Source organism: Triticum dicoccoides, chromosome 2A (genome assembly GCF_002162155.2).
Source record: "Triticum dicoccoides isolate Atlit2015 ecotype Zavitan chromosome 2A, WEW_v2.0, whole genome shotgun sequence".
In the NCBI taxonomy this organism is placed as follows: Eukaryota; Viridiplantae; Streptophyta; class Magnoliopsida; order Poales; family Poaceae; genus Triticum; species Triticum dicoccoides.
This window is the reverse complement of record NC_041382.1, coordinates 65,991,437-65,999,836: the sequence shown is the minus strand read 5'-3', so window position 1 is coordinate 65,999,836 and position 8,400 is coordinate 65,991,437. Positions and strand designations below refer to the sequence as shown.

The following is an 8,400-nucleotide window of genomic DNA, read 5'->3' as shown; positions in this document are numbered from 1 at the left end:
CCCCCGCGCCCCTGGCCAAACCGTCTGATCCCAGCGTGGCGATTTATTGATATCTTTTTGCAACAATTTGAGTTGGAATAGAAGGAAGTACATAAGAATAAGAGTACTAAGAGGATAGTTTCGATGCTTTTGCTCAACCCTCTGAAAATGCATCCGTGTGGTTTCTTTGTTTTCTCTTAAGTTGCGTGCATATAAGTAATTAGTTGGCTAGTTTATTGTAACAGTTGCATAGGAATGCAAATGTAGTTGGATCACACATATATGTATCTTAGTTGGCCAGCCAAACTTATGATTTGCACAATGAGGGCTAACCAGTTGCACAGTCGATGATATTCAGATGGATACACTGTGGAAACCATGTTCAAGCAGTTTGTGTGTGTGTGGTTTTTTGGTTGCACACTCATGTGTGCCCTGTTTCCAAGAGTATGCGTGCATATCTAAGCAGTTCATATCCTAGTTGGCTTTGCCACACTTATGCAGTTTCACAGGGAAGGACTATCTAGTTGCACCGTTGGTGGCTAGTTTAGTTTTGGCTCTAGTGCCTACATCATCTTCAGGCAGTGTGTATGCTAATTTTTTTGGTTGCACACTAATGTCTGCTCAGTTGGCCATACAGTGCATCAAGTTGCACACATTTTTGTTTTGTTTTGTAGGTGTGCTTAGAAAAATCAGCATGAGTTGCTTACCTCATCGCACTTTTTTTGATATCAATTGTTCATGCTCATTTTTTAATTTTATACATTTGGTTGCTGCGACTAATTTGTTTGTTCGCTTTCCTCTTAACAGACCAAAAATGGTTGTACAAGGAGGTGCGGCTCCTAGTGAAGGAGAGGCTTGTTCGCTTTTTCGTTGTTTTTCATTTATCATTGTAGCAGTTTTTTTGTGGGTAGTAGTTTTGTTTTCAATTATAATAACTATTTGTTTGGGTTTTCCGACCATGTTCTATATTCTGTTTGTTCCATGCAGAGGTCTACAAACCGTTCTTCTCGGTAGAATTCAAAACAGCCCGCCGGTTGGCAGTCTTGTCATGCTGATATCGATGGGGAGGCATAGGATGATGAGGCAAGTATCGAGCAAGCAGTGTGGGTGCATTCCCCTTTCCTGCATACACACACAAGTAACTTTTTCCATTCATCCTTTAGGTTGGTGGCCAATTTCGCATTGTGAAACGGTGGAAATGGAAGGCGACCACGCAGGTGGGAGTTGTATATGGAGATGGCACATCATTTGCAGCAGCTGTTGAGGTAACATGAAATGGCATTATGCATTGTTCTTTTCTTTTTTTCTACACAAAGAAGCCTGGGATGTGATTTTTTACGCAGTTCCACAAGAACCAGCTAGATGTTGGCATCCCGAACTTTTATAGTTGCACAAGAATTAATTAAGAATTGGTATCCTCAACTTTTCGAATTGTTGCACAACAGTATCATACGAGTTAGAATCCTCAACTTTCGTAGTTGCACCAGAACCATTTGGGAGTTGGCAGTCTCAGCTTTTTAAATAGTCCAACAATAATATCACCGAGTTGGCATCCTCAACTATTTTAGTTACACATGAACCATCAGGAGTTGGCATCCCCAACTTTTCTTAATAGTTGCACAACAATGCCACATGAGTTGGCATCTTCAACTTTTTTTTTGAGGGAGACATCTTCAACTTCTTTACTTGCACAAGAATCATTTAGTAGTTAGCATCCTCATGTATTCACATGTAACTGATTTGTTAGGTTTGTGGATGCACTTGAATGTAGTTGCACTACTTATTTGGAAGATTGTAATCTTTTAGAATTCACTATTTTGTCAATTTCTTGTGCTCGGACGTGCTAAATTCATCATGTTCATCAGTTCAAAATTCATTACATAGTCGAACAAAAATGCAATATGAATTGCATGTAGGAGTACTTGCAGTCGCACAAAATAGATGATGTAGTTGCACAAGCCAGTATAAGTTTTTTTTTATTTTGCATACAAAATTTTAGCCAAACCAAAATGAATCTGAAATTATATGAGTTGGCATCTTCAACTTTTTATGAGTTGAAGATGCCAACTACTGAAATTCAACCCCACAAGTAGATGGATATGGCAGTGTTGTTAGTTGCACACTCGTGTTGGTTAAGTTGCACAGATGCAACCCAGAACTAGTTCATTTTTCTAAGGCTTCATTTTTGCATAATGTGTGTTTTACTGGTTATAGGGATGGAGGAGCTGTTGTAGATTTGTGCACACAATTCTCAGCTATGAAGTTACATATACTACTGTGTGGAAAGATCAAAGAAAAAAAAACACTTGCAAACCAGATTCTTGTCTAGTAGGTAGTTATTCATAGTAGCTACAACACTTTTTTTGCTACATGGACATCTATTCTTCTGCATTATGTGTGAATACGACTCTATGTGCTCTCTCCTATATGTTTGCACATTTTCGCATTTTGTTGCACACATGCTGTAAAAATTGGCTTGTCCCATGATGTAGTTGCATGAAAATCATATAAAAAAGCACAAGTACCAGATCTCCCTGTTTTGATCTCTGTTTATGTTATCTTCAACAACTATGGAGAAGCTATTTTTGCAAAGAGAAATTTTGTGAGGGAGAAAGGGAAAGACAAGGAGGAAGGACCTGAACAAGAGGAGAAAAGGATCACCTCTTTTTTTTCACCCTTGCTAGTGCCTACTGCCTGGTACGTTCTGATCTATCACCCTCTCTCCTCTTGTTTTGCACCAAATTGTTCCAGATCAGCTGTTATTTAACTTTGATTCGTCTGCCATGGCAGCTCTGGCATTGGAGATCCAGACCTGGGAACCCAAGGTGGGGTCAAGTAGGGGCGTGAGGAAAAAGAAGTTGGTGGCCAGAGAGGTGTGAGAGCTTCAGAAGGGGAGGGAAGGGCACGTGATGGCCTGGGGACCACGTCCAATGCGTGCTTTGTTGGGTTCACACGTCTTTGTTGCTATCGGGGGAGGGTTTTCCTTTTCTGGGATGGGGGACATAATCTTTCCTTTTATAGCGGCCGCTGGGGAACGCTAGGGAGCAGCCGGCCGCTCCCTAGACGCGTCCCTTAATTGATTATCTGGCCTCAAATTATTAAATAGTCCCACCTTGTGTTTCTTATATTCAACCCTTTCAATTTATATATCTCTTTGAAGTTCCTGGGTGTTAAGGAACTGTCTCGGGAATTAGTAAGCAAGGATAACAAGGAATGAGGAATAGAAAACACTTCGGCCCAGGCGCCCAGCCATGTGATGGCAAAAAAAAAGTCTTCAAAATTTATAGCTGCCATATTCTTTATTTTCTTTATTATTTATCGGGTACAAACTGTTACTTTCTTAGGTAGATCTATGTATATATATTCATTATTCTGATCGTTACTTGACTCTTTCAAATAAAGTGCACTAATGTGTATTTGAATCATTGAATATGTTTAACTATAACATTTGCGGTGTGAGGAAGACATGCATGAAAAAAGTGTTTGATTAAATACATGGTATATGTTATTTTTCTCACTAATCTGTCTTTTTTCTTTATTTACATCCTTCATTTTTAGAAGAGAATTAATCAGATGTTTCACATGATTTTATGTGTTATTATTGGGTTAGGGCCATATGAAATTTTATGTAGTTTTCTTATAAAGAATAATTTTATATTTTTTTGCTTCTTTCCACTGCCATTCTGGATATTTTGATGTACTGAATAATACATTTTTTTGTAGAAAAATATCATAAAAAATACGTGCTTCAATTCCGAAATTTCTATCACAGGGGTAACAGCTAATCAAACTTTTGCTAGCTTTAAGAATAATTGTATTATTAAATTTCTATTCAACCATAGCTAACATAATTTGTGTTGTTCGCTGTGACAAACAATTAGGTACATATTTATCAGTTTAGTTGTATTCTGTTCTTTAGGACGGAGGCTACATATGTGGATAACTTTTTCCATTGTGACGCACCGTAAGGTCTTTCGAAAGCAGCGTGCTAGAGTGTGATGACCAAGCTCGTTGCCCTTGAAATTTTCATGTTCGTTGTGAGGTGGACAATGTGACCATGGTCACGAAGAGAGTGGTAACATGGATGAGTCACTTGAAGCATGCGAGATTTTTTTTTCTCCCGTTGCAACGCACGGGCATATGTGTTGTGTTCTCCTACGTCGTTCACGTGCACGTGACTTGAGCCCGGGCTTGATTATCTTATCCAATGTTGAAAGCGTCGCAGCCCACAAAAACAAATAGGAAAGTGTCGGACTTCTCCTTCACACATATCGTATCCAGGAGTTAATAAAAAAACATATAGTATCCAGCTTCTTCCTCGTGCGTCCTCATAAATCAGCAGCAGAATTAGTGGCTCCTTCATGGGACGGGAACTTGGTGCTCTCTGGTATCCGCGCATCCTATATATGTAAAAAAAATAGTAATTCAGAAAAAGTTCAAAAATTTTGAAATCTTTTTTAGAATCAAACATGATCAAGTATTGTACTCGTATAAAAAATTTAGATAAGAAATGATTCTTATTGACTTCAGGGCAAAAAAGACAAGTATATGACGACAATATAGCATGAATAGTACTTGAATATAGCTTTTTTGTCAAATCTTCGACCCAGGATACAACGGAAGTCATTTTCTGACGAATCTTTTTATAAGACTATAATACTTGATCATGTTTGATACCAGAAAAGATTTGGAATTTTTTGAACTTTTTTTGAATTACTTTTTTTTTTGCATATAGGGTGCGCCGGTACCTAGGTTCTCCTTCATATTTTCCCTCCTTCATGAGGCTTGCCTTGCTTGGCGTTCCCCATCAAGATCCTTCTTCCCCCCTACATCGTCAGGATTCATGACCCGCCAGTCCGAGGGCTTGAACTTCGTGCTGTTCCAATGGGATCCATGAGCCACCGCCCCTGTTCGCGTTAGACAGAATCCGATTTGAATGCTCCACTAAAACACTGGGGATAGGGTAATACATCTAAGAAATCATCCCATAGAACGTACTCCCCCTGGATGCGGGAATAACATGTCATGTCCAAGCCAAATAACTTACACCGAAAAGCCCCGACAACTGTGATTGTTTAGGAGTTGTCAATTATGGTTTTCCCAATCCTTCAAGAAGCAATGGGGAAAATTGACGAAGAGAAAGGAGCTATTGTCGTCGATGTCGTCTACTAAGTTGTGATCTTTGCCACCTACCTCTATCTCTTCCCGGAAGATGCATTGCGCTTGATGAATTATTAAGTGGATATTTGCATGTCAAAAATAGACATTATTGGCAAAAAGTCACAAGGTTACCCTTGGTTCAATTTGTCTCAAGCAATCAAGAATTTCATTGTTATTTTTAAGGAATTCAAAGTTGCTTTTTCTTATTTTTTGGAAAATCAGATTGATCAGTATTGAGTTTATATCAATTAGGGTGTCAACTAATTTCTTATCTGACATAATAACCCATGATTTTTGTGTAATTTTTCTCATGATTTTTGGGCTGCACAATCTGTCTTTTGGAGGCAATTTCAAATATGCTTAGTGACACGATCATCTTGTCCGTAAATTACTTAGTCAAAAACATCACAAGACACCAGTCCTAATTGTTTCCAGATATTTATCTCTGCTCAACCAGCCTTCACTGAAATTCTGAACAAGAGAAGGTGCTAAGCTCGTGATGTACTTCTTCTTGTGGAAGGAACCATAAGTTGTAATAGTAATAGTATAATTTTCTTTCCGTGAATAATAGTACCACAAACTGACTCGACCTGGATTATGAACGGCAATGCAGGTCGGCGCGCGGCGTACGTATCCGTTCCAAAACCCAAACGGACTGAATCGTCGACGTGCACATCCATAAATAAATATGGAGCTCCAAGTCTCCAAGACTCCAACCCGCGACGTACGTTGGCATCCACAATGGCTGCCGCCGACCGTCTCTCAGCCCTCCCAAACGACGTGCTCGCGCGCATCCTGTCTTTCGCGCCAACGCACGAGGCCGCGGCCACTGCCCTCCTCTCACGCCGGTGGCGATCCGTGTGGCACCGGACCAGCTTCCTCAACCTCGACACCAGGCCCTACTCTACTCGGAGGCTTGAGCCTTTCTTCCAAGACGCCCGCGACATCCTCGCATCGCTCCGTCGGCCGCGCCGCGGCTCCCGCCGGCGCTGCCATGGTGCGGGCCTCAAGACACTCAAGCTCTTCCTGGAGGAAGGAGCCTACTACAACAGAAAGAGCTGGCGTAGGGTGCGGGACGATGCCGAACCGGACCACAGGGTCGCCGAACTCCTGGCCGACCCTGCTGTGTCGCGGCTGGAAGAGCTCAGCATCGGCTGCGAGAAGGGCCACTCAAGAGAGGACCGTTACTTCCCGCCACTGGCATCCCTGCCGTGCGCCGCCACGCTCCGGGTGCTGGAGCTCACGAACTGCAACCTCGAGCCGCCGTCGACGGCGCCGTCCTCGGGCCTGGCTTTCCCGTGCCTGACAGATCTGACGCTGCGTAACTGCTTTTTCTTGGAGGGGTATCTCCAAGACATGCTCGACGCCGCGCCGGCACTCACCAGCCTGGCTCTGGCGAACGTCAGACAGAAGGCGGCTGGTTCTGGCGAGAGATTGAACGACTGGGACTACTTCATGCTGCCACTTCGCCTCCGATGCCCGACGCTCACCGCCTTGGTGCTCGTGACCTTTGTCGACAAGAAGGAGGTCAAGGCGTCCGCCGCTGGCGGCAGCGGCATCGAGCTCGACATGCCCAGCCTCCGCTTCTTCCGGTTCCAGGGATACCCCGTCAAGCTCTCGCTCACATCGCCGGCACCGGGGCTCGCGCGAGTCGATCTCGATGTGGCTCGCCGCCATCACAGTAGCCATAGCTGGGCCTTCAGTTACGAGCCGCCATCGCGCATAATCGCAAACTTCTCCAGCACGAGGGCCCTCAAGGTGCACCTCCAGAGCATCGAAGACATCATCGCCGCCGACGAGGATAAGGACGGCGGGGTCATCCTGCCAACGTTCCCAAACCTCAAGCTCCTCGAACTAGAAGGAGAGTACTGGTGGCACAAGAACAGCAAGACAGCCGTGGCAACGGCGAGGCTTCTCCGCTCCTGGGTGATGTCCGAGCTCCGGCTCAGGTTGGGCAAGCAATGCGACCATTGGGACCAAGACGAGTACAAGGACCCCTTCGACGAGTCCATGGAGAGGTTCGAGAAGCTCGCGTGCAGGTCGTCGGCCGTGGAGCTTGGCTGGGTGTCGGAGCTCCCGGACCCTCTGACGTTCCGCTGTCTGCAGACGAGCCTCCGGAAGGTGACGCTGCGGTTCAAGGCCAAGGAGGTGAACTGCTTCCCGACGCAGCTCGCCAAGTTCGTCGCGGAGAACGCAATGGTGCTCGAGGAGATGCACGTCGACGACGGCAGCCAGTTCTGGCCGGACCACCTCTGCCACAAGGTTGGGGTGTGGAGAGCCGAGTCGTTCCGGAGGAAGAACCTGCCGGCCACGGCCGCCGGCTTTCGGGTGTGCCAGCTGCCGATGGATAAACCTGTGAAAGATCCTGCTGAAGAATCGTGTTACGGTTACGGTTACGAATACGATTAGTGTACATGTGTTAAGCCCGATCGACAACCTCTCAGCACCAAAAATACAATTGCTTGGACACTGCAGTTCATGTATGCCAACACTTTTAAAAAGAGCTTACATTCAAATATAAAGAAATGCATCATCCATGATGTTACAAAACAAAAATCCTGAGCCGAGTGAATAAGTTCAGACTGAAAAGATCAACAAGTACAGAGAAGCATTACGATTTGGACAAGAAAGACTACTACTGTACTACAATATGTAAATCTTCAATATTTGCACTGTAAAAAGAGCTTACATTTCACTGCAAAAACTACTACTACTAGTAACTCAAGAAAACATTAGCGTAACAACAGTTAAATTTGACCGACACCAAAGCCAAATCTGTGCGAAAAGGACGACGCCGAATTTGAGCCTAAATTATAAAAAAAAGTCCTAAATACTGTAAGACAAGTACATTTCAAGTCAGTGGAAAGTATATGAACAATTGTATTGCATAAATTATGATTTGCAGTACTATTACAATATGCGGTGAATCAAAGAGACCAAGCATACAACACTGATATGCTGCTGCATGTAGGAAAGTGAAGAAAGACCAATTTCTGAATGCGAGTAAAACTCAGCCGATAACAGTTGAAATTTTTATGAAATATAGACTGGGCTTGTTAAAGTAACTAGCTAATTGTTGCTGCAGGGTGCATGCTCACTACTGAGCTGCTGCAATCATACTCCGGTACAACCGTACAAGGTAATCACTTCATTCATTCATGCCAAGCAAAAAACATAGAACTGGATTTCCTGGAAAAGTACCTGAAGAAAATGAACGATGCACATTGCACATTTAACAGGATCAGTTGTCAGCTACGCCTC

The 8,400-nt window shown here is 43.7% G+C and overlaps 2 long non-coding RNA genes across 2 annotated transcripts in view; both read left to right on the top strand.

Annotated features, from left to right (window-relative positions):
- The window catches only part of LOC119358957, a 2,333-nt gene extending 1,270 nt beyond the window's left edge, over positions 1-1,063 (top strand). The window contains exons 2-3 of the long non-coding RNA XR_005172341.1: positions 787-809; positions 967-1,063. This is a non-coding gene — a long non-coding RNA (uncharacterized LOC119358957). The remainder of the gene's footprint in view (positions 1-786; positions 810-966) is intronic.
- Positions 1,064-1,141: 78 nt separating this feature from the next.
- On the top strand, positions 1,142-3,360 carry LOC119358956. The gene is made up of 3 exons (XR_005172340.1): positions 1,142-1,244; positions 2,559-2,676; positions 2,770-3,360. It is a non-coding gene; the product is annotated as an uncharacterized LOC119358956 (long non-coding RNA).
- Positions 3,361-8,400: the final 5,040 nt, after the last annotated feature.